The sequence below is a fragment of the Parus major genome, chromosome 20 (assembly GCF_001522545.3).
Source record: "Parus major isolate Abel chromosome 20, Parus_major1.1, whole genome shotgun sequence".
In the NCBI taxonomy this organism is placed as follows: domain Eukaryota; kingdom Metazoa; phylum Chordata; class Aves; order Passeriformes; family Paridae; genus Parus; species Parus major.
Window position 1 is genome coordinate 1,375,511 of NC_031788.1, and position 24,491 is coordinate 1,400,001.

The 24,491-nt window shown below is 39.2% G+C and overlaps 1 protein-coding gene across 3 annotated transcripts in view; it reads left to right on the forward strand.

The window, feature by feature from the left end:
* Nucleotides 1-55: 55 nt before the first annotated feature.
* The window catches only part of ITCH (itchy E3 ubiquitin protein ligase), a 64,665-nt gene continuing 40,229 nt past the window's right edge, over nucleotides 56-24,491 (forward strand). For all 3 annotated transcript variants that reach the window (XM_033519189.1, XM_033519188.1, XM_015647604.3), the window contains exon 1: nucleotides 56-162. The gene's annotated coding sequence lies outside the window, so the exon portion shown is untranslated. The remainder of the gene's footprint in view (nucleotides 163-24,491) is intronic.

The following is a 24,491-nucleotide window of genomic DNA, read 5'->3' on the forward strand; positions in this document are numbered from 1 at the left end:
GCGCATTAGCTGCCGCGGGGCATGATGGGAGCTGTAGTCCTTTTGCGGCAGCTGGGGCACTAGGCGCCTGCGCACGTCGCGCTCGACTTTGCCAAGTCGCTGCCGGAGGCCGGGCGGGCCGCGCTGCCATCTTGGACCTGAGGGACGGGGGAGCTGCGGCCGGTGAGCGGAGCGGGGCCGAGGGGCGGAGAGGGGCCACGGGGGTAGTGCTGGGAACGGGATCCTGCGGGCGGCGGGGAGACACGGGGGGCGCGGGAACCCGCAGTCGAGCCCAGATCCAGAGGGGCCACTAGCCCCGGGAGGGGCTCTCTGAGGGCGGACTCACTGCTCTGTACCCCCGGGCCCCGCGGGGCAGCACCGCTCCCTCCCTGGGGCGCGGGTGGCGGTCCCGGGACCCCCGCGCTGCCCGGCCCCGCCGCCCCTCCGCGGCTGCTGGGGGCACCTGCCCGCATCCCGTTGCCTCCAGTTCCAAGTCCCTTCCCCAGCCGTCTCCGGCAGTGTTGTGTCCCTGCCCTGCCGGACCCCGCCAGCTTCTCCCGGTTCCTAGTAGCCAGGATCTGCCTTAAGACCTTCGCTCTCTCGGGGTCTCGCTCCCTAAAGGGCTGTGCTTTCCGCAGCTCTTCCTGCACTGCCTCCTTTCCCCCGTGTGTGTCCCCCCCTGTCCCGGGGCTCATTCCAGGTGTACGAGGGTTCGGTTTCTTTGTCTCGGCGGGTACAGCCGGACATTTGAAGGAATGTTTCCTAGCGATAAAGCGTGACTACAGCCAGAGGTTTATCCCGAACTGTATTCCCTCTTGTAAACATGGCAGAATGGCAACGTTGGTGCCACAGCTCTATTTTGGAAACATGGACAAGTTCTGGCTGTTAACTCTTCCGCTCCCACGCAGGTTGTCTTTGACCTTGTGTGCCAGAGCTATCGAGATAGAAGGAGATTTAAGTGTTCGAGGATGGCTTTCTCTAATTTGCTCTGATATTCGAGAATTCAGCTTGTTTTAATCGCTGTGATTTGTGGTGTTAAATTGGCAGAAAACCTTCTGATCTGTGCATGATGCAGAGAAAGAGGCAGGTGTAGCGTTTGGGGTACCTGTGTTGTGGCAGCCTTTTTACCCTTGATGCTTTAGGAAATATGCCCAGCACAACTTACCTTTATAACTTAGTTAGAATTGAAGAAGTCAGAAATCAGGGTATTTTAGATCATCTTTTCTCAATATATTGCTGCTTATTTTCATGAGTTTCTCATTGTTTTGCTTTGTCTCTGCTACCCTACCTATCAACCTTTTCAAAGTGGAGAGAAATCTGGACTGGTATTTGAAAGAAAGCATTTTGTGCTGAGTGAGTGACTGTAGACCCAGCAATTGCTTGTATTTACCTGAGAAAAGGCACAGGCATTTAAGAATGAAACATGAATCACAGACCATCTTTAGTTCTGAGGATTTTAATGCTCAAAAACGTATTGTTTGAAAAAACAGTAAATTCTTTCCTGTTTTCTTGAAGTGAAAGTCCAAAGCAATTCTAATTTAATTACAATTACCTTGCCATTCACTACAGCTGTTTAAACTGTGTCTAGTGTGCATTCTTTGTTGTGATTTAGCTGACATTTAATCACTGCATTGAATGCATTCACCTCCAAGTGATCTTTGGAATAATACGTAGCATTCAGACCCAAAGTGAGTTTTCTTGCCTTTAAAACAAGAACTTGTACAGTAGATGTGAAAGATAATTTTGGAGTGGAAAATAACTGAGACATCTGAGTGCTAACTTTGAAAGCTTCTTACAGATTAAAGTTATTTTAGGGCTTAAGAGAGATTGAGAGAAGATTATTTTATGAATTTATTAGTTAAACAGTATCACCTCTTTTTCTTCCCTCTATTTTTCTCTCCTTTCTTAAAGTTCTGTTTTGTCTGTTGTGAAACATGAGTTATCTTATTTCTTTCTCTTTGAGTTACAAAATGGTTTGGGGAAAACTACAGAATAAGGTAATAGGAAGAAAGGCAGTAAAGGAGCATGCTGTTTGTCTTGAGGGGTTTAAATTTATATTTTTTTAAGATAGCGTGTTATAGACTGCTTGAAAAATGTTTCATGAGAGATTTACAAAGTAACTTCCTCCTATTATACAACATGTGAAGGAGATAAGATGTTTGTCAGCACATTAGTAGTATCAGTCAATGGTATCATCTAAATTAACATTTTTTTGTGAGTTTAAGCTGTTTAAACAGAGTGATAAATGTATTCAGCAATAGTGAATAGCTGAATTTTCAAACAGTAAAACCAATTCGATTTTTTCTTGAAAGCAAGGAAAAGAGTCTAGGGTGAGAGTAGAAGAAAAAACCCTTTGCACACAGTAATGGTGAATGTTCTTGGAGTGCTTCTGAGAGTTTATTTTTAAGCTTTTCTGTTTGGGTGTCCATTATGTTAATGTAATGTTCTAGTTTTTGTCATTCTGTTGTAATGTAATTGCAGGAACTGATTTGTGCCCTCAGAGCTGAGGAAAGTGCATAACCCAGAGGAGTGCTGGTCACAGGTCCTTACTGTAACTGTACTTTGCCCAGCTGCCCAACATTTTGAAGTGAGTGCTCAGCTCAGAAGATGAAGTAGACAAGCCATGATTGTCCAGCTTGGGAGTATTGTAGATATTTCGTTTTACTGTCTCATAACTTGAGTATTTTTAAATATAAAAATATTTATATATAAGCAGTACTTCTTGTCCTTCGTCGGACTGTTAGCTGAGCTAATTCTTTTTACACATTTTGATGAGAGAAAGGTTCTTCATCCTTCTCTCTGAAGACTAAAGCAATAGGGACTTGGTCATTTGTTCTGAGTGGCTGACACTCAGGTTTTACTGTAGTGCACAGTTGCTGGAGCTGAAGGATTGATATTTTTCCTCATAAGAATTGCAAATTACACATAATAGAAATTAAACTGTTGCAACAAACTGGAAAAGAGTGTTTTGAAGAAGCCAAGGCCCTGTTTCATTTGACCAGCTCTCAAGTTATGCCTGGAATTTCTACTTCTACTATACCAGAGCACAGCAGGTTTTTTTTTCCCCTCTGAGGAAACATGATACCAGATCTTGTTGCGCTGGTTATTCAAATAGTTTATCAAACTTACCAGTATGGTCCTGTTCTTTTTTTTAAAAAAAAGTTTTATTACAGTCCTCCTCTTTGGGAACTGATAATTCCTGCTTTCCACCCACCTGCCCTAGCTATTCTCAACTCTGCTGCTTGGAGAGGCCTATTGTTTCAGTCAGGCACAGAACTCCTGTCATGTTTGCATTTACATCATTGGGTCTGAAGCTGGAGCTCAGTCTCAAGTGGTGTTGTTACTCAGCAAGAAAAAGCCTATTCTCTTCAGGGGAATTGTTCCAATTTGATTGTGTGGAACCTTGTTTCTAATCAGGAAGTGAAAGTTAGGTGACTTACCTGTACCTGAAATGTGCAGATCTCAGGTTCTGGATTTGTTAGCCCATGATACGGAAGCTGGGGCTTTCAGGACAACTGTGTTGCTATCATCCTCTGTAAAATCTTCATGTTCTCAGTTTTCTATTCTTTATAGGTCTGTTTTTCTCAGTTTTCTATTCTTTATAGGTCTGTTTTTCTCTCAATGGTAGCCTTTACACATATTTTTTCTTTCAAAGTATTAACTGGGTATCTAGTAATCTTTTTGAAGTTCATTACTAAGGAAAAGAAAGATCAGGTAAAAGATTAAGGTGATCTTGAAACAGAAAAACACATGGTGAGACAGGTCTACAATCTGTTTCTGATTTATTCATCAGTTCATGAAATAAATAGCCATTTGCAGTGAAATATCTATCTGTAATATAAAATTTGTGACTGGAAGCATGTTAATTTACTGAAAAATGAAATAAGCTCTTTGATCCCTTCAGTTTCATGTGATTAGGATGGAACTTTTGCCTGGGCAAGTCATTCATAACTTACTACCCTTTTTAGCTTTGCCTTATTCAGTGGAAAAAGTGAAGGAAAGCTCAGTGCTGAGCAAGCTGAAGAGATGGACTGAGATGTAGAAGAGGGGGTTATGTTAATTTTTAACATGCTTTTGGTCAGTATCCATCCTTAGTACTGCCCCAGTCCTAGCTGACTTTTAATAAACACTGTTCTTGCTTAACAGTTAGAGTGCTCAGATATCCAAATTTTTATTTTTATTCACTGCTGGCTTCATAAACACTTGAATGGATTAAGACTTGTTGCTCTGAATATTCCTCTTCTACTTTTCTGACACCCGGAGGTTTTTGCTCTGTCAGTGCTGCTCTTTTCATCTATTTGCAGAGCAGCTAGATGGAGTGAGTTTGTTCTGTATAAGGATTCCTCATCTTTGAAGTTTTTTTACTCTGGCTTGTTAGAGCCTGAATTAAGTGATTTGTGGATCGCTCTTGATTATTTTTTCTTATTAAGGCTTGTCTCTTCAAGTGTGTGTGCTTTGTATATGTACATGTATATTTCTTACTGCTGTAAGTATTTAATTTGAGAGACTAGATAGAAATGTGGTGACCAGTATATAAAAATCTTCATAGAATGGTAATGTATTTTGCCTAATCTTTAACCAGACTTGCTAACTTTTGCGAAAGTGGTGAGCTGCATATTTTAACCAGATTTTACCTCAACACCCTTTACTACCTTACCTATTCAGATTAAGACTTCCTGGGCAATCCTGCATATGAAGGGCACTTTATAAAGGAAATGAGAGAAAAGAAAATTTGTGAGCTTAGAAGATAAAAAGTGAGACTGGTGACACTTGCTTTTTGTATCAGGATCATAGCGTGGTTTGAGTTGGAAGGAACATTAAAGACACCAGTTCAAAGATCACTAAGCTGCTTTGGTTCTTAAATGTCTGTGATTGACCCAGTGCATGTGATGACTTCAATGATGAAGCTTTCAGAGCAGTTGCTTATTCCAGCTGTTTGAAGGGGAATAATGTGTATAATGTTAACAGGAAAGAGGAGGGAAATGCTGAAGGAAGATACTTTGATCACTTCGCTCTACATGAAATAAGTTTCCATAGCTACCCAAACTAAACAGCTGTCACCTGTGTTTGCAGGTGGATGTTCACCATGTGTAACATTTCTAATTCCATTTAAATGCTCATCACCTAAAGATACAGAGGAAAACTTAGGATCCGTGGGCAGTAATCCTGCATGTAATTGGCATGTTCCACTTTGTGCATGTTAAATTGAGTTTACCAGTAAGATTTTAGGATATCTTTTTTTTTGCTTTATACCAATGAGGCATTTTGTGAATATTAAAAGGACCAATTTCCAGAGCAACACAGCATTTATTAAACATTTGCCTGAACCAAATTGAGTTCAGGTCAATGAAAAAGCTATCGTGAGGCAGCGGTGTTCTCATTGTTCTTCTGTGCACCCATTGAATCAGGGTGTTTAACTCCTGATCTGAAATCTGGTTTGGGCAGGTGGATTTGTTCTGTGTGGAGACCTGTTGACATTGCTGGTGGTTTATTTGATATTCTCCATGGTTTAAAGGTTTTTAACATAGCCCTGTGAGGTGTGGCATGGCATATCATGACTTTTATCTCCTTTCCCTTCTTTTCTACTTGCCATGAGGCTCTCAGAACTACAAGACTTAAGGCACTAGTGAGAGCTTGATTTATTAAAGAAAAAAATAACATTTAAGCAACATCTTGCTTTCACATCTTCAGTGTGAACAAAATAATGCTGTCCTGTGGGGGATATTAGAGGTGAAAATATTTTCAGACTAATGGCTGTTCATTTCGAGGCTGGAAGCTGCCCAGACTGTGTTTGAGTGGAGAAGACAGAAAGTGAAATTCATAGTTAAGGGTGGCTGATGGAGGAGGTGAGAGAGGAGGGGACTTACAGACAGTAATAGTAGGGATGAGATCTATTCTAAGAGAGCCTGTGTCACATCTGGGATTTCTTTGCTTTTTGGAATCTCACTTCCTGTTTTAAAAATAGTAAACTCTATACTTCATATTCTATATTTATGCCTTCATAACTTCTAATCTCTCACACAGTAATGTTCTAATGTATTGCAAAATAGATAAATTATCTGTACAGAATTTAAAAGAAAACTGTTAGAACTCCTCATATGGTTCAGACTCAGGGTTTGTATCTGTAAGGATATTGTGCTGACTAAGGTGGTCATTGCATTATAACCCTATGGGCCTGTTCTTTCGCTTCAGTATGCGTGTTCCTTTTTGATGTTACACATATTGCATAGCCAGAAAAGCCATGAAGGGGTGGATATATGGTGTAGTGTGCTCACAATGAGTTACTCTCCCTGCACAGAGTATTTTGCCAGGGCATGTAAAGTGTGCCTATTTGTTTTTAAAAAATACACTGTTTCACAGTTATCAGGGGCCCTTGGCTTTTTCCCCTGAAGATTTCCTGGATTAAACAGGTCAGTGAAGGCCAGTTGGTGAGTAGAATTGACACAAACATAGGGAAGGACTGTGAGATGGGAGTGTCCAGGGGAAGGGGGACCACTCCTTGGGCAGTATCCAGCTGTAGGAGGAGAATTGCCCATCTACACTGCCCCATGGCTGCAGCAGCTACATTGCTGACACGTGTGGGTTGTGCAGTTACCTCTGGTTCACCTGCAGGTTTTGGTTTAGGAACCAGTTCTAAGCTTCTTCACCAACCTATGGGCTTCCAGTTGTACCCCAACAGTAAGGTGAGTCCCTTGAAATTGAAAGGTACAGTCAGTGTTTGTTGTTAGAAGGCGATCTTTTTCTTTTGTTTATTTAATGTACAGTTGTCAGTTTTTCACACAGAAGATCTACAACGTGAAGACTGAAACTTTTCTTTAAGGATTTTACTTATTACTTTAGTTGGAAGAATTAAGATTTCTGACATCTGCTTTATCTTTTGATAAAGGTCAGTGGAATGCTAGGGCTGCCCCACAAAACCCAAGTTTAATGGAAGTGTTGAGAATATTGGAATAGTAGTACAGTTCTAGGCCACCTTTCTCCTATAGTTTCTGTTTTATTTTACAGAGAGGCATGATATGGAATGTAGAAAGCAGACAGATTTTGCAGGGTTGGGATGGCTGTGTTGTCCACCCATGGCTGTACTTTTGTGTTGCCATCTGGTCACTTATAAAAAATTCCCAGGAAGGAGGTAATGGACTTCCATTGAAATTAGAAAACGTGAAGACAACTCCTCTGGAACTCAAGGTCTTGCTTGCAGTAGTTTTCAGTTCTGGAAAAGGGGCAGCAGCCCATAGCAGACTTTCAGATACCTCAGGGTTGACTTAAACAATCTCAATACTTTTTCCCCTCCCTGAAATTGTAATTTCCATTACATCCTTTGTATTTACTTTAGTAATAAATAGTTTAGCTTGGAAAAATGCAACCTTTATATTCAACTGACACTAAATTTTGTACAAAGTAATATTACTTAATTTTGTTGCAAATAGTGGCTTTCCACTTTTAGTTTCTTTGATTCTGCTGTTTAAGAATACTCAGAGAAGCAGCTTATTTTTCTTATGGGGCAGTGTATGTGTAGTCATACCTTGGTAACAAGTTACCTGTCAGAGTTTGAGTGCATTGTCTGCAGCAGTTCTCGTTCCCACAGCTGAGTCAATCAACAGGACCTGTCTTATACCATGTACTTTGCTGAAGCAGGTGCAAGCAGCAAGTGACAAAGAGCTTTCTTTTTCAAGAGATTTCAAGTCATCAGCACATTTCAGATGTGTGGTTGTCGCTGGTAGTAGGGAATGATTCATCATTTCTTTGATGAGTGTTGTCAGGCTGAATTGCAGAGCCGTACAGTCTGTTTAAAATTTGTTTGTTGCTCAGGTACCTACAGTGATGATCTGTTTAGCAAGTTTTTATAGGCAATATCTTCGGAAAGCTCCACGGGCCTTTTTATCTCTGTTCTTGGGAGCAAAGGAGTGGAGGTGTCTCTTCCTATACCCACAGAGGGAGGTAGTTCTGTGCTCATTAAACCTTCACTGGTGCTGATGGGCACTTAAAACAAGGTGCATTTTGTGCTGGACAGTCCTGTACAGAACATCCTGAAAAATCGTGTTCAGGTTTGTGTAGACATCAGCATTGCGCTTTTGGAAACTGTATCTGCTTCATTTGAGGCTTCCAGGTGAGATGATCAGGGCTGACATTTTGCTGGTAGACAACAGTCTTTGCAGAAGCTACTTCTAAAAACATTACAACTGTACAATTTTACAAACGTATAAACACGTACAACAACTGTAGTGGCTGCTGAAGTTGTCATTCTTAGTAATGACTACAGGTAATTGGGTAATTTAATGGTTTCAAGCTTTCTTTTTTTTTTCATTCCCCAGAGTTAAAAGCTTTTTGTAGGTTGGCTTAGGTATGTGTATGAACCATTGATAATGAAATGTAGCTCTGAGAAAGGAATGGGGAAATAATGTGAAGCAAGCACTGAGCTGTAAATAAGAAGTTAAACGAATGGCCAGAGATTATGAAATCCTCTGTAGGTGCTGTCCTCTGTTAATAACTGAATGTGGAACTGCTTCTGAAGGGACTTGTTCCAAAGCTGCAAGGTAGGTGGTGAAACAGAAGGTGGTGGCCACGTATTTTGTTTTACTGTGCTATTTTACAGCAGAGAAAGTGTTCCTTACTGACACTTTGATGTGCTTAGGCCTGAACATCAGGCCTCAGCCAGAGCTGACTTACAAGATGAACCCTGGGCAATGTGACTAACACCATCAATATTACTTAGCTAAAAATAAATGACGCAGATGCTTATGCTAGCTCTGTATAACCTTGTGTAGTTATCTACAAGAAATGTATCATTTAAAAAACTTTCCCAAATGACTTGAATAGAGGCTTGTTTGTAGGCTATTTTAGGGGAAAACCCTTCCAGCCAAGGTCTGGGCTCTGGCAAGCTCTGGTCCTTGCTGGTCGCGAGGTGTGCCATCAGACCCAGGTGTTTCTGCTCTAAAAATATAATCAAGTCATTTTGACTTACTGATTTGGACCTATAAAAGCTGGACCCATTTTTGAGGTGAATTTGGAGACCTCACCTATGAGTACCATGTGGGATTTTCCCAATTGCTGGGAAGGGTTCTCCAGTTCCTCGCTGCAGAGCAGGGCTCCCCAGCGACTGCAAACTCTGGATGATGGTGGAGTATTCAGGCAATTGGTGATGTATCTTTCTCAGTCATTATCCTGTCTCTCATGTAGCAATTATTAAGTGCATTACCTTGCTTCTTTCTGCTTGTTGCTAAAGCCAAGTGTGTAGTTTTATTGAATGTATTATTTTACTTTTGTGTTGCCTTAATATTGATAGTCACGTAAGACCATTCTTTCCCTTGGTGTCTGTGTCCTTTAAATCGCCCCCATCAACTGGTAGAACACACTTCAAAAGTAATGCTTTTGAAGTGCTTTTAAAAATACAAAACTCATGGATTTTCTTCCAATGACACAAAGTCAGTGACACAAGATGATGTCAAAAGTCTCAAAAGAATGTGTAAAATTAGTTAAAGTAGTTCTCTTAACATATCCAGTGATACCAGTCTATCTCTTCCCATTAAGCATCGAGTTAAGTTCTGCAGTTTCTGAAATTTGCTCATGAAGATTGACTATTTCCACTTTTTTAATTCGAAAATAAAGCAGTAATGTGAGCTGTGATGGTGTGTGGGTATATCTGTACTGATGAGATAGGGAAGATAAATGTAGGCAGTGGAAAATGAAAGTCAGTGGATATGTGAAAAGCTAAAGTAGAAGAGCACATTGATGGGAAAGGCAGCTATATTATGGTATGCAGCTATATTATACCTCCAAAATCAAGTTACCTGTATAGACATTATGGGGATTTTTGGCAGCATCATTTTTGTTGGGTTTTAGTATCATAAGTGAAGCTTCAGTGCCAATCTTTCCCACTGAGGTTTGGATTAATTTATATAGACACTTAGGAGAAGCTTTTGGAACCTGTTAGAGGATCAGCATCCTTTAAGCGACTCTCCAGACTAAATGTGTCAGAGATTGGATATTTTTTAGGTAAAAGAGAGTAATTAGTTTGATTGAAAGTACCAGGACAGCAGCTTTAAAGAAGCATGGGGGAGATATGGAGCAACATAGAGGTAACTGTCCAGACTTGCTTGGGTAAATAATAACCATATAAGTTAAAATGAAGGAAATATATGAAAGCATCAACAAATTATAGTATCTTTTTGAATAAACAGAGTATAAGCTGTAACATTTAATGTTTTTCTCGTCTCTGATGTTGTTTTTATAACTATGGGATACCACAGGTTCCAAGGTGGTAATAAGTGAGTTTATGAGATTTCTTATTAGGGCAAAAGAAAATGAAAATCAACCGTGTTTGCATATGAAGTGTCCAGTAACATCTTTGTGTTGGGACAGTTGAACCAGTTGACTTTTGCATGTTTTTCAGTTTCATGTTACCCTATTGTCACTAATTGGAGGTGGCTAACACATCTATATAATGCTGGACGTGTAGGAAATTTGCTCAAGCTGTACTGCTTTGTTTCTTATAATACACAGCGGCAATAATGGAAATGGAAGTAGTTCTTAGAAGTCAGGAGAAATACCTGGTGTAGACTTGTGCATTGAATTTTAGTGTAGGACTTAGGAAAAGCTGTAGAAATGAAAATCTTGATGTTCAAGATGAACATTACTGAACCTGAAGAAAGTGCAATGCTGATTCATGCAATCTGTGCCTTTCTAGTCAAACTAGTAAAACTTAAGCTGTATTGATAACTGGACACTGAAAGGGGTCCTCAGTTTAAAAAAAAATATAGCCTATATGAGACACTCGATAGATGTCTCTTTAGAAGAGGAATCTGCTCTTAGAGAGGAGAGGGACCCAAAAAGAACAGAAGAACAGGACAGGGTACAGCAGGAGATTGTTTTAGGGAACTCAAAGAATCACAGAATACTTGAGGTTGGAGGAGACTTCTGGACATGGCCTGATCCAAATTCATCTGCTTAGAGCAAGGCCAGTTAGAGCAGTCAGTAATGTGTTCAGTCAGGTTTGGAATGGCTCTGAGAATGATGATTTAACCTCTCTTGACAATTTCTCTGCTGTTCAACCACCCCATAGAAAATAAATAACTCCATCCCCTGTTTTCAAGTTGACTTTCTTATATTTTGATTTGTGCCCACTGGCTGTTGTCCCATCCCTGAATGCTGCTAGGGACAGTCTGCCTTCAGCCTTCAAGTATTTGTACACACTGATAAGATCCTCCTGATCATTCTCCTTTCCAGACTTAACAATCCCAGCGTTCTCAGCCTCTTCTCAATCACTTTGTCTCCATAGCCCTTTGCAGGTGTCACATCACTACATCTGTGACACTCTTGATTTAGGGAGTCTAGAATTAGAATGAAAGAGAAGGATCACCTTCCTCATGCTGCTAGTGATGGTTTTTCCTAATCTAGGATGCTGGCAACCCTTTTATTTGTTGTTACTGTGAGGAAGCATTGCTAGTTCATGTACAACAGCACCAGTATCTCCTGCAGAGTTGCTTTCTGTCCAGCTGCCCCCCAACCTTTACTGGTGCATGGGTTTATTATTCCCCACATACAGAATTTTGCACTTTCCCTTGTGGAATTTTTGTTCCATTAGCATGTTTGCTGAGGGTGAGCTGGGTCCAGGTCATAAATGGGGAAGTTAAACAAGGTCTTGAACTTACTGGTCAAGTCTGTACCCCTGGGCTACAGCACTAGTGCTGGGTTCTAACTGGACAGTGTACTTCTGATCCCAGCCCTGGGGACCTTGCCCTTCATCTAGGCTTGCAGTGTGTCTCCTAGTCCTGCCTGGCCCCCGTTTCATCCCCTTCTGTGAGGATGTTGTAGGACATGGTGTTGTCCCAGCTACCAAGTCATCTTCTCATGGAAAGCTCTGGTCTGTCAGACATTATTTCCCTTTTATAAAGCCATGCTGACTAATACAAATCACTTTCTTCCCCACATTGTTTGGAAATGGCTTCTACAAGAATTTGCTCCCTGACTTCTGTGAGGTTGAGATGACACAGGTCAGTTTGTAGTTTCTTGGATCATCCTTCTTGCTCTTTCAAAGAAAGGAGTGTAATTTGTTTTTGCCAGTACCAGAAATGTGGAGAGTCACAAGAATTGGACTTTTTCACTTTAATGTGGCACAGAGTGGGCTTCACTGTTTTTCTGTAAGGCATAGAATGAACAGGAAAAGAAACTTCAGTTTTTCAGCTTCTCTCTAGATGCTTAGTACCTGTGGAAAATTATCCTCCTTGTGAAAAAAACCCATTTGTGCTTACACAGATAGTGGTACTCAGTTACTGATCTTCCTTCTACACAAAACAAGCAGTTCTGTGGTCTGGCTCATCACTTAGGCCTCAGGGAGACAATCTGTTACCCTGTCTAATGACACAAATATGTTGTGCTTTATGGCACTTTTTTTTTTACCTACAGCATTCATCATTCATATTAAATAGACATATACTCTAAATGTAATCTTAATATATTTGACTAAAAATATACTGATTTTTACTTAGACCAGAGCACAGCAGGTAAAACTTCCTAGTAGTTTTGTAGAAGCAATTTTCTAGCCTTGATTTTGCACAGAAGAAGGGAAAAAAACACCTCTCCTACTGATGAAGAGTGAGAAATTTTGGGATTTCCTTTTTATAATTTTATAAAGGAAAATATTCTGAAAAAGAATCCTCTGAAACTGTCAAAATGGAATAAAAGGTGGCAGTCTAGAAACAAAGTGGCCAAGCAAGGTCACACATGAAAATACTCAGGTCCATATGCAGGGAATTCAAGAAGGAGAACAGAAGTGATACAAAAAGATTGAACACTGAAAAGAGTCAGTGGATGTGAGAGAGACCAGTGGAGGTTTTCCTCAGGGCCAAAATACATAGCAGAGAGAACAGGAAAAAAAGCAATCTTCATTAGTGGTTTAATTGTTTTAATTTGGAGGATACTTTGGAAATCAATCCGCTGAATGTTCTCACAGACTGCACTTGATTTGACTTGTGAAATGAGCTCGGATCAAGGAAGCCAAGTTGCTTTTGGATGAAACAAGTGGGAGCTGTGGTCCTGCTGCTGTGGGACTGTAGGATCCCAGCAGAGCGGTTCCAAACTAAAACTCCAAGAACATATCCCATGTGGGTTTGAGGTCTGCAGACCTTCCTGCCTGGCCCCACTCCTGTTGCATTGCACTGCTTGTGGGTGTGGGCACAGCAAATCCTTATGGGACAATTCAGAGACCTCACTACAAAAGGTTGCCCCTTTGTGAAAGGAGCTTTAGCAAAAAAGAGACAAGTTGGCTACAGTCATTCTGAAAGGTGTGGGCACAGTTTTTAGAAAGATTACAGTACAGGAGGTGAAAATGGGTCTGTAAGAAAATAGGAATCTGTTTTGGCAAGTAATTCCCACAGTGAAGCTTAGAAGCCATGTGACAGTGCAATTAGCTGGTACAAGCTGAAGGGTAATAGTCTTAAATACAGCTTTTGTCATTCTTTTTATTTTAATTTTCTCTGTGTACTAGATGAAAAATTTTGAAAATGAAGAAGCAATGGAAGTATTCAAGAAGAAGCAAACAAAAAACACCCACCTAAATTGAGAATAAGTGAAGCATTTATATGGATTGTTATTAATAAAAGTTGCAGGGAAATACACATCCTAAGGTGCTCAAGGAGTAGCTGAAAAAGTGAGGAGAATCCTTCCAAAGGAGTTAGCTTGGAAACTCTTCTCAGTCTTTAAATTGAAAACCATCTGAAATGAATGTATAAGCATACACTGAAAAAAGAAGATTGCACTTCTAAGAATTAAACCATGTAACAAAATAAATCTTATCATATACAGTGCTTGGTTTGTTTGTTTTAACTGTTGGATTTTTCCTGTGGTTTTAGTGAAGCTGTTTGATTTGTGGTATGAAGTTCTGACAGCAGTAAGCAAACCTGACTGTGAGCAATCTCTTACCAAATTATTGCCAATATCAAGAGGAATAAAATTACTAAGGAATGCATCTTTTTGTAATTTTGTATTTAATATGTTTTAATTTCCTTCAGAGGTTTCAGCTGCAGTATGGCGGGAGATGTGAAAGACTGACATGTTAAGGATGCAAGGCATTATGCACATTTGTGCCCTACTAAAATAGCATGTGTTTGTGTAAAGCCTCAGAGCCACTCACTTTGTTGTCAATTGTATCTGCAACATGAATATCTGTTAAGATGCCTTTATTATAACTTGTATTTTGCTCCTAGTTGAGTGTAGTGAACATTTCTTCAAGACATTGAACAGCTTAGGTTAACGCTCATGTTCCCTGTTCTGGAGGGTTTGGACAGGATGACCCCCAGAAGCCCTTTTCCAGCCCAAATTATTGAGGTTTTTTTCCTATGAAAATAAATAATAATAAAAGGAAGACACTGAAAGCAATTCCTAGAAGTGTGTTCTTGTTTTAAGATATCCTCGTATGCTCTTTAGTAACCCATTTTCATTTATGTTATTTTTCAGATTGTTCTTAGATTGTGTTTTGCTTAAATGCACAACATAGGGAAGAGCAAAAATACATGGAAAAGGGTCTGAGAGGTAAAGATATAAATGTAGCTTGGCACTTGTTTAGACTGTTTTCAGAAATCTCCAAGAGTTAAACCAAGTACACTTTTCTCATCCTCAGTGAAAATTTTCATAAGATTATAGAATTCAAACTCCATGCCTATTCTGTGTATTTTATCTCCTTGTCCTTAATTCTCTGAGCGCTTCAAAACAGGCAAAATTTTGGGTATTCCCTGGTGTCTTTTCATCTTTTTTGAATTTTGTTCATGTGTTTCATGTTTTTATTCCACAAATGCCTTTGTTTTAAATACATAAGTATTAATTTGTGCTTTTTCTGACTGCTTCTAATAACTTCTTGGATTGCAGAAAAACTGTTGAAACTGCAAAAAGATGGCTAAAAGGAAGCTGATTTGTATTACCTCTTCCAGCAGTCATGAGTTAATGGATTATAAGTAAGAAAATTGCCTAAAGTGGGGGAAATAACATAAAATTGTGACTTAATGTTTTTCCTCTGAATGATCACATTATTTCATTGCCATAATCAAAAATTAATTGAGTAACATGAATAAGTAGCTTATAGCTTGTGGATTTATGTGACTATCCTCACTACTGTGTCATGCAGCTAAAGCAGTGATAAGCAGAGGCCTCCAGATAAATTCATTTCTTCCCTTTCCCATAGCAACAGGCAGGAAGGAACTTCAGTTAAACTTCTTCAGAAGATTCATTTCTATGCTGTCATTATAAGGTCTAAAATAACCTGTTGAGAACAGCACCATGAATATTTGACTAAGATGCTCAAACTTGGGATTTTTGTTTTGTAGGAGCCTTTCTGCCTGTGAGCCAACTGAAGCTAAACATGGCTATAGGGCTAAATAAGCTTTTACAGGGCAGATGGAACAAAACAATATTTTTTGGGTAACTGTTTTGTTAACTACCTCGTACTGCTTCTCTTCAGTGTTTCATTGGGCTCAAAATTGTCTTTTCTGATAAAATACGAGTTGGTTTGAGAAACCTGATCTCTGATTTACAAAACAGATCTGTGTATTTCCACAGGCAGGGTGGGATGTTCCTTGGGTGAGTCACAACCAAGGCTGCATGCTGTAGGATATTGTGTTTATCAAGCAGGTGCAGTTTATAGAAAGCACTAAATGTTCTCAGATACCTGATCAGGTTGATGTCAGGGCAGTTTAACAGTGAGTGCTTAGAGGTGTCTGGCCACACTGTGTGCTTTTCCTGGGAGAAAATTCTCTTCCAAGATGACCACTGAAAAAATATTGTTTATACTTTCTAGGTACTTTTTTACAGAAACCTCAAAGTAGAACAGTTGTTGTTTTTAAAAAGTGAAATATAAAATGTTTTATTGCCTGTTAGGGAAATAAATGCTGTTGATTACTTTGCTTCAGTCAGTCTTCTCTGAGGAAGGATATCCCTGAAGTTACAGCACAGAATATTTCTTTAAGCTCTGTTTTCTCAAAAGTCTGTGTAGGATGTGGTTCACAGTGCAAGGAAGCAGAAGAATTAAGAGGGGAAGCTGTGATTAATTTCTACAAGATACGAGAGTTCTGATTACTAGAACTTGATGCCTTTTTTGTTAGAGATCTATAACAATCTTAAGTCCTAGTAACAGGAATAGTAAAGGTTAGAGGGACTTTGGAGTTCCTAAGAGGATACTTATGGAAGAAGAGTGTTCCTCATTCTGAGATGCTGGTTCACTATATAGTCAAATCATTCCCAATTCTAGGACCTTCACCTTTGCAGGGCATGAAGTTTCTGCTCACAATACTGTGAAATACTGTTGGGTTTTAGATTGTGAGTTTGTGTTTTGAAAGTTGAACTTCATTTAAACCATTCTATAAGAAATGTGATGGTCACAGCAGAGCAATGGAGTGGGTTAACCATGGCTGGCTGCCAGATGCTCACTGTCTCCTCAACCAAATATGATTAGATGTGTTTGATAAGTAAAACTTGTGTGCTTACACCTTTAGAGGTGTCCAATGAGAAAAGGCAGCCAGCTGTGAACTAAAACTCTCGACCTTTCAGAAAAGGGGGCCTAGGAAAGAGTTTTGACCATCATGAACTAGATAAAAGACCACAGACCCCTATAAATGAGCTTTTACTTTGTGTGTTGCCAGCCCATGGTAACGCCTGGGAACTCTCAGCTATAAAGGAATAGGCTTGAGTATTTGGTTTCTTGAAGGAAAAGCCATTTGTCTTGCTTTGCATGTAACAAGGTAACTACTTACCTTCCGCTCCACAGATGGTAACTTTGTTTTGGTTGTGAACTCCCACTGGGAAATTTTCCTGAAACCTCATCACAGAAGCATTAGAATGAAAGAGTTCTGAGTCAGTACAGCATTGTGTTAAAACTATGTGATTACCAAAGATTTTTTGCAAAGAATTTTAAAGGCCAAAATTAATTTCTAAGAGCAGTGGTTTGTAAAACACAGGAGTTAATCCAGTTAATGTCCAGTTAATACGGGTAAATCCAGTAATTCAAAAATCTGTTTGAGTTTGTGGTAGTTACTTACAGCTATTCCAGTTTCACTGCCTTCTCCTCTGTCATCTTAATACTAGTTTAATTCTCTGTACTGGGGGCTGCCACGCATTCCAAGTTTCATGGATGTTTTCCAATGGCAGCTTTTAGAAACAGCCATTTTAAGTATTGCTCTATTTCAAAGATTACAACAGTGAACCAGTTTTAGCTTAGTGGTTTGCATATATGAATTGTTGTTCTCTTTGAAATGGATTGTACCATGAGAAGGAAATGGCTGAAATAAAAATAGACCATCTCTTTGTTTTCACAAATGGTTTTAATTATCCTTTGCAGCTCTCTGCAGTAGCTGCTCTTGCCAGGCTTTGGGAAATTAAGCAAAAGGCATATGATGTTCATGTACATTTTTCTTTTTTTTCCCCCTCTTTGAGCATTTCTTAAAAATTAGTAAAAGCTAACATCCCCCTAGTTAGGAAGAAAATCCATTGGGAAGTTGTATGAGTTGGTGGCAATGCCAGTTTTATCCCTTTTGTCCTGCCTGCCACAGTTTTAGTCAGAGAACAGCTTGTGGTTGGGGAATTTCTGATGTGCTACTGAAAGTGTGAAAAACTATGAAATTACGCTTGTCTTTCTTGGAGTTTTTTATATTGTAGTCATTTTCTTTACATGTGTATAGAAAAAAACTCATGTGAACTATTTCTGCTGAGGTGCAGGTTTTACAAGCAGGCTTCTCGTTGCAGATGAATGCTAATGACTGAATTCTCTATAATTTTGCTGTAAGTCTCCAGTTTGGGAGGCCTGAAGACAGTTTAATTTGGACTGCAAGCAGTGTTGGAAGCATTTTTCTCCTCAGGCTGAAGTTGATAGACCAGTTTTTCTAACCTGTGTGATTTGCACAAGGAGCACTACCTGATGATCCCAGGTATTCAGGGAAAAGTTAAAGTGAGCATCACTGGGTGGCTGGCTACAACATTTCCAGAATTATTTTGCCTTTCATTGGGCAGTGTATTTACTTTGTTAGGCAGAGTGAATGTTTTTCAACACTTCAAACTTAAAAACTTCAGATTCAGAAGAGTTTTCCATGCTCAGTTGTCTTTTGAAGTGATAGAAACAACAAGGAATCAGCACTGAGGATTACTGTTGCAAACATAATTGTTTCTAGAAAAGGTATTTAAGGTTGATAGTATGTAATTTCTTGGTCTTTACTGCTGTAATTTAAGATCTGTTTGTGACAATCATTTTTTGATTCCTTTGTTGGATATCAGTATAGAATCACACTCATTATCATTCATGTTGCATTGAGGTCTCAGGAAGTTAGTAAAAAACTCAGTATGAGACTTTACAGGGTGAAGAGTCTCGTTCTCTTTACCATGGAGAATGTGGCATTTATCATTAAAATCTTACATTACTTATTTTTGGCCTCTCACACGTTTCATTAAATCATCCTCTCTCATGTGTACTCTCAGACACCAGAACATTTCCATGTATTCAGGTGGGATAACCAATGTCACTTTTATGCTTTGCTGAGGATAGAACTAATGGTATCTGTCACTGTTTATTGTGCCTCAGGTTCCTGTTGGTGACAACAAACTACTTCACATACAGATATTTTATATCCTCTGGGAGCCAAGAGTTGTTTTTTGCTAGTCCTTTGCTTCAGAATCTGGCTTACTTCAGCTTCCATAAATCTTTGGTGAAGGCTAATGCTGCTCTTTTTTTTCCTTATTTGGAATATCCATCTCTTTAAAGCTGCAGTGTGTTTTCCTGTTGGGCTGACAGGAAACAGAATGACATATGTGATGTGACATAACCTTGTTGGCACTCCCCTCTTTGAAGCACAGGCTGTTTTGCTGGTCAGGCATCTGTACTGGAGTCTTATCAGAGTGAAGGCATCCTGGCCTTGACACAAACACTTCTCAGTTTTATTCCTTTGTTATCAATGAAAGCCCTTTAAACTCTTGTTTAGCTAATTAATGCACGTTTGCATCCCTACTTTGTTCATCTGGATTTAGCATCTTCATTCTTTACATCGTTACATCCTCTACAAGGTACATTTGCTCATAGAAGTAAAAGATTCAATAGATAAATTCAGAATGGTGGGTCTAGAGAAAAGATTAAAATGATCTCACTTTTAGAGTTAGACCTGTTGGTTTGGAGAAGATGTGACTTCTCACTCTTGATATACCACTGTCCTTGGAAAGGGTGCAGAAATTATCATCTGTAAGAAGATGTAACAAGAAAATGATTCCTGTGTTGAGCCAGGAGTACAGTAAATCGTATATATTGCATACATGGATCAGATATGAAAAAAACCTAAAATATGCAATTTTAAAACAGGATAGTAGATGAAGCTTCTACTTCAGCATCAGGGATTTCTTGTTAGTAAGTCTACTATAGGGCCAGGACAGAAGTTGGGCACCTCATTTCATTTGTTTTGTGGTTTATATATCTTGCTTGTCCCTCCTTGCAGTCACTGAAGGTCATGTCACTTGGTTTGCTTCCCAAACCAATTAAATTGTATTCCCCACAAATATATTTTTAGCCTGTGTGTTGAATTGGCTCCAGTCTTATCTTTCAGTTGGGATCTCTCTTGTTGCTCTCAGAGCATCTGTGTGGATGTTGGCTGGTACCTGGATAACCTGAGCATGGAGGCTGCAGGGAGCTGTGCCTGTGCTGGCTCTGATGGCAGGGAAAACAGGACCACACAACTCAGTAATCCAACCCACAGCCTGTTTTCAGACCTAGCATGTATTTCACATTTGTTCAAAAAACAATTCAGGCATTTTAAATTCCAGCAGTTGTATTCTGGCACAGACTGCTTGGATTTTCCAGACTTTTTGGTGAATGGAGGTAGTGCTGCTCACAAAGTAATGGCCAAAGGGAGCCAGGCTGCATTCTGTGTTAAACCTCTCTGATCCATTCCTTATATAAATATCCCTTGATGTAGACCTCATAGCTGCTTCCCTTTCCAATGTGTACTCAACACATATAATCTGTGTCTATTCTTTTCTCTCTGGTTGATTACTCAGCAGTTTCTTCCATTCTGTCCTTTGAGTTGTTTGAGCAAACCTGACCACGTCCTTAAAACTTACTTTAGGGGGAAAAAAGTGTAAACCACTAAAGCCAGCTTTGTCATACCACATTTCACTTTAAAGATGAAACTTGAACACTTAAAGTAACTGCAAATTTGCTAAGCAAGTAAATTGCCAAACTCCCTGTCTCTGCCTGGCCTCACTGTATAGTTATAGCTAACATTAAAAAGAACAATCTTTTCTACAGTATGCATGCCTTCTGGTAAAAGAGAGGCTTCAGTGTTTGGGGAGAAGGAGAGGAAGCATTTCTATAATTTCTCACACACAAAAAAGTGCACGTATTTATCACATAGCTGTTGATAAAGGGGACATACTACATTTTACATGCAGTTTTTAAACAAAATTCTGTATATTTTGGTTTTTTTTCAAGAGTCTGTATTCCTATTACATAGTGAGGTTCTCAAAACCATTTTTAAAATTACTGGGTATGTTAAAAGAATTTCTTTTAATTATGCAGGTTTGTTTGTCCATTACTGAAATGGCCAATGCACTTTGAATAGGAACACCTGCAAAGAGCAGTTTAACCTATTCTTAAAATTGATTACTAAACATAAGACCTAAAGCAGCCAACAATGTGGAATTATTTCAGTATCTTTTAAGGAGCATGTGGCAACATATTTCCAAAGCCCTGCGTGTTAATACAGTCACAGGGTTTCATTCTCACCTTAGTGTCTTCTGTTCTTTGAAATAAATACAGAACAAAATTGCCTTCTTCAGTAAGCTGGTTCCTTACCAGATAAATTCCAGTGCTGAATAGTCACCCAGGATAAATTGGTATGACACTGAAGGTCTCTCAAGCTGTTGATAGCACATTTCTTCTGTATATACTCCCTGATTTTGCGGGCTGGGGAGCTCCTCCCCAGCTCCTCCTTTCCTTTACTTTAACCATGAAGCACTAAAAAAGGTGGGGAGAAAAGCAGCTTTCTCATGATTTCTTAGAAATATAACTGAGCATCTTCCTTTGCTCTCTTCCTTTTTCCCAGTGTAGCATTTGGGCTTCACTCTCCTCCTTCTTCCACACTCCTCGCACTGAAAACTGTGGTGGCAATTTTTTGTCTTGGATGAAAATGCCCCAGCAGCGCTGGGTCAGGCCAAAGGGGATGCACTGCAGGTGGGATTCAGAGAACAGGACCAAAAAAATGCCTGGTCCAAGTTTCCTGTTGCAAGGCAGGTTTGTTTTAAGCAGTGTTTGTTTGAACCTGCCTGAGTACCAACAATGGTGCGTGCAATTAGGAAGCTGAGTATAATTTATTGAATAATTTACTTAATAAGGTAGGATGTTATAGAACCAAATCTCCCTTGGAGCAGGTATGCAGCCACTGAGGAAATTCAAACAACCATTTCAATGGTTTATTTTTAATGGCAAGAAGATATTCTTTCTGTCTTTTTATATGCCAAATAATTTGTCTTGTTTATTTCTGAGAAAATCATACTTACCTGATCGTGCTCTAGACATCCATTATACTGCACCAGTCATTGTGTCACAGCTCTCAAATCTTTCACCTAACATTGCTAAATTTCAGATTCTGACAGTTTCTTGGAAGTTATTTGCAGCATCTTAGAGAAAAATGGCAATAGGAGTTTACTATAATTTAAAACAAAATCAGAACAACAAACCAAAACACCAACTGACCTAAAAACCTCTTAACCCAAACCACACAAAATCCCTAAATATCCATGAAGATGTTTGATTTTCTACTGCAGGGAAAAAAAACTGAACATGGATTCTCAGCTTTGGAATGACACTTTCAACTTGTGAAAGAGCTTGTAGCATTACATAGAATTTATAAAGACATTTGCCTTTCACATTCCTAAGTACCATTTCAATTATAATAAAGCTAGAAGGAAGTACTTTAACAATGATTGAGGAGGGTTTTTTTTTTACTTTGTGATTAGGCTTACAGGTAGCCCTAGACTGATTCTGAGTTGAAATCGACTGCAGTTTTTAATAGAGTAGTTTTTTACACACAAACTTTTTTTTTTGTGTATTTGTTATGTAAAAAGAGTAAAATGTTAAAAACTGTGTAAATAGACAGTAGCTGAGTATGTGTGACTGATGGTGTTACTGCCTTTTACACTCTCTTTTGCTTCTTGCTAAGTCTAGCTTGTCAGATCTTTCTTTGGCTAATCAGTATACTTTAGCTTAGTTTCCTAACAAAACAAGGTGTACATAATTCCATCTGTTCTCTTCCCATTTTCCTCTGTTTTGCACTACAGACTTTCTAAATTACTGGTCCATTCCAGCTAAAAACTGATGGAGATGAAGAAGTTGATTAAATATCTATGAGTTGTGAAAAATCCAGATAAATATATACATGTGTGGTAGGGAAAGGACTTAAATTAGTGCCCAGCTGAGAGAAAAGCTGTGGTGTGTTTTCCATGATTATTCCTTGCTGGAAGCTTGGCATGGAACCAGCTATTCTGCTTCTGGAATACTGTGGAGTCTTTCTCAGTGTGCACTTAAGGGGAGTAGAAGATGCACTGGAGTCAAGGTATTGGAAAACATAGAGAGGTAGGGATGTTGAAGTGCAGGGCAGAGGTAAATTGTTGTTTCCTCCTCCTTCCTCTGGAACTCTGCTTTTCCTGGTTAATTAATGGAGCTTTCCATAAGTGAGCAGCCTCTAGATGTTTGCAAGAGTACAAGAAAATAAGACTCTTTGGTTTTATTGTTCAGAAATAATTAGAAACTTTCTAGGAGCTGAGAGAACTGAACAATGGGTAGTAGTACACTTTTTTTTTAGAAGTTTTGGCAGGCAGTGTATTCCTGGAATTTTCTTTAAGCTGGTTGTTGGTGAAGACTGTCTCCCAACACGTGTTTATACATCCACATGTGTTACCTCAGCAGGTGTTTGCAGGACACTCATTTCAGATGCAGTTAAACTGCTAGACTTTCTCTGCATATTCTCAATGAAAATGATCAAATATTTCTAAAATCATTTTAATGAGTGTTATAAATGCATATCATATTATTAGCTTTTTGCAAATATTATAAAGAATGTTATATGTATAAGATTAGAAAATTTAGCTGTATAACATAGTTTCCTTTATTTCTGTTATTGATGAAACTTAGAAATAGTGATATAATACATATATGTTAAGCTATGGCATAGTATTAAAACAAAAACTACTTTTGTTTCTATAACCCAAAGACTGAAAAAGATAGCTGGAGACCCCCCTGCCTTCATAACCTATCTTATCCAGATGAAGACAGCAGTGACCAGAACTCTGGGGGGGGAAATTTATTGCATTTCTGTTATCAGGGAATGTAAATCTCGATGGTGCCAAGAAGATTGACCTATTGGGAAGGGGGCAAGAGAAAACTAAACAGAAGAACACCAAAGATCCTAAGAAGGATGTATGAATATGTATGAGAATTTATGGATATGTAGTAGGATTCTGTTTTTCAGGGAGAATCCTTTGATAGTAAGGTGTGCTCTCTTGGCTGAATGCGGAGACACCCAGCTGTATCTGTATACTTTATTTTTATCTCCTAATTGTTTTATTATTAAACTTTTAAATTCTATAAGAAAAATATGTGAACCTTGTTTTTCACATGAGTGTATTTGCTGGGTTAGAAATGGAAGTTGGCTTTAACATGTGCTTCTGAATGAGTGTTGTATGGTGTAAATGCTTAGTGTGGGAGTTCAGTGGAGAGTGATCCCCTCCAGGAATCCCTGGTGTATTCTGTGCAGTATTATTTCTCCAGGTGGTAACTGGCTCTTCTGTAAATCCAGACTCCTTCAGACTATCCAATGTGTCTGTGTTGGTCTAGATGTAATCTGATTGCTTTCATACAGCATAAAGGGTACCCAGGAAGGTTGGTACAACTAGTCAAGGAGCAGAATTAAGAATTGCCCTCTAAATCATTTAAATTTAGAGTACTTTTTAAATACTTACATTAAAATCTTTCTCACTCTAACATGATTTAAATTTGTGTGATTCACACCTGAAATTTAGTAACAGCACTGAACTCTACTAACAACACCAAATACTATCTGAGCAAGTCATTAGTACCTTTCTTGGTGGTGTCACACTTTCAACAAGCAACACTGGCATCAGCAAGATGCAGGATGCAGAATTACCCATTTCACAACTTCCAAATACCTGTGGGATTATAATTTGCACAGTCACTGTCACAGACATTTGCTTCAAATCACAGCCTCCATAAAGTAAGTTGCCATATCGAGACCCTGATCTCCTTGTACAAATTCTAGTTTCTTTGGTATGGCTGAACATGTTTGGGGTTAGATAAAATGCTTGTGGTGTTATCAGCTGTAAGTTCATAAATGGAGTCTTGTGACTCACAGTACAGATAGCAGCAGCCTAAGCTAACACTTTTCCTTTCCTTGCTGGAAGTAATGTGTGCAGAAAAGTGCTGGAGAGGCATGGGATGTGTGCTTTGCATTAAGATCCCATCTGGTGGCTGCCCAAAGTGG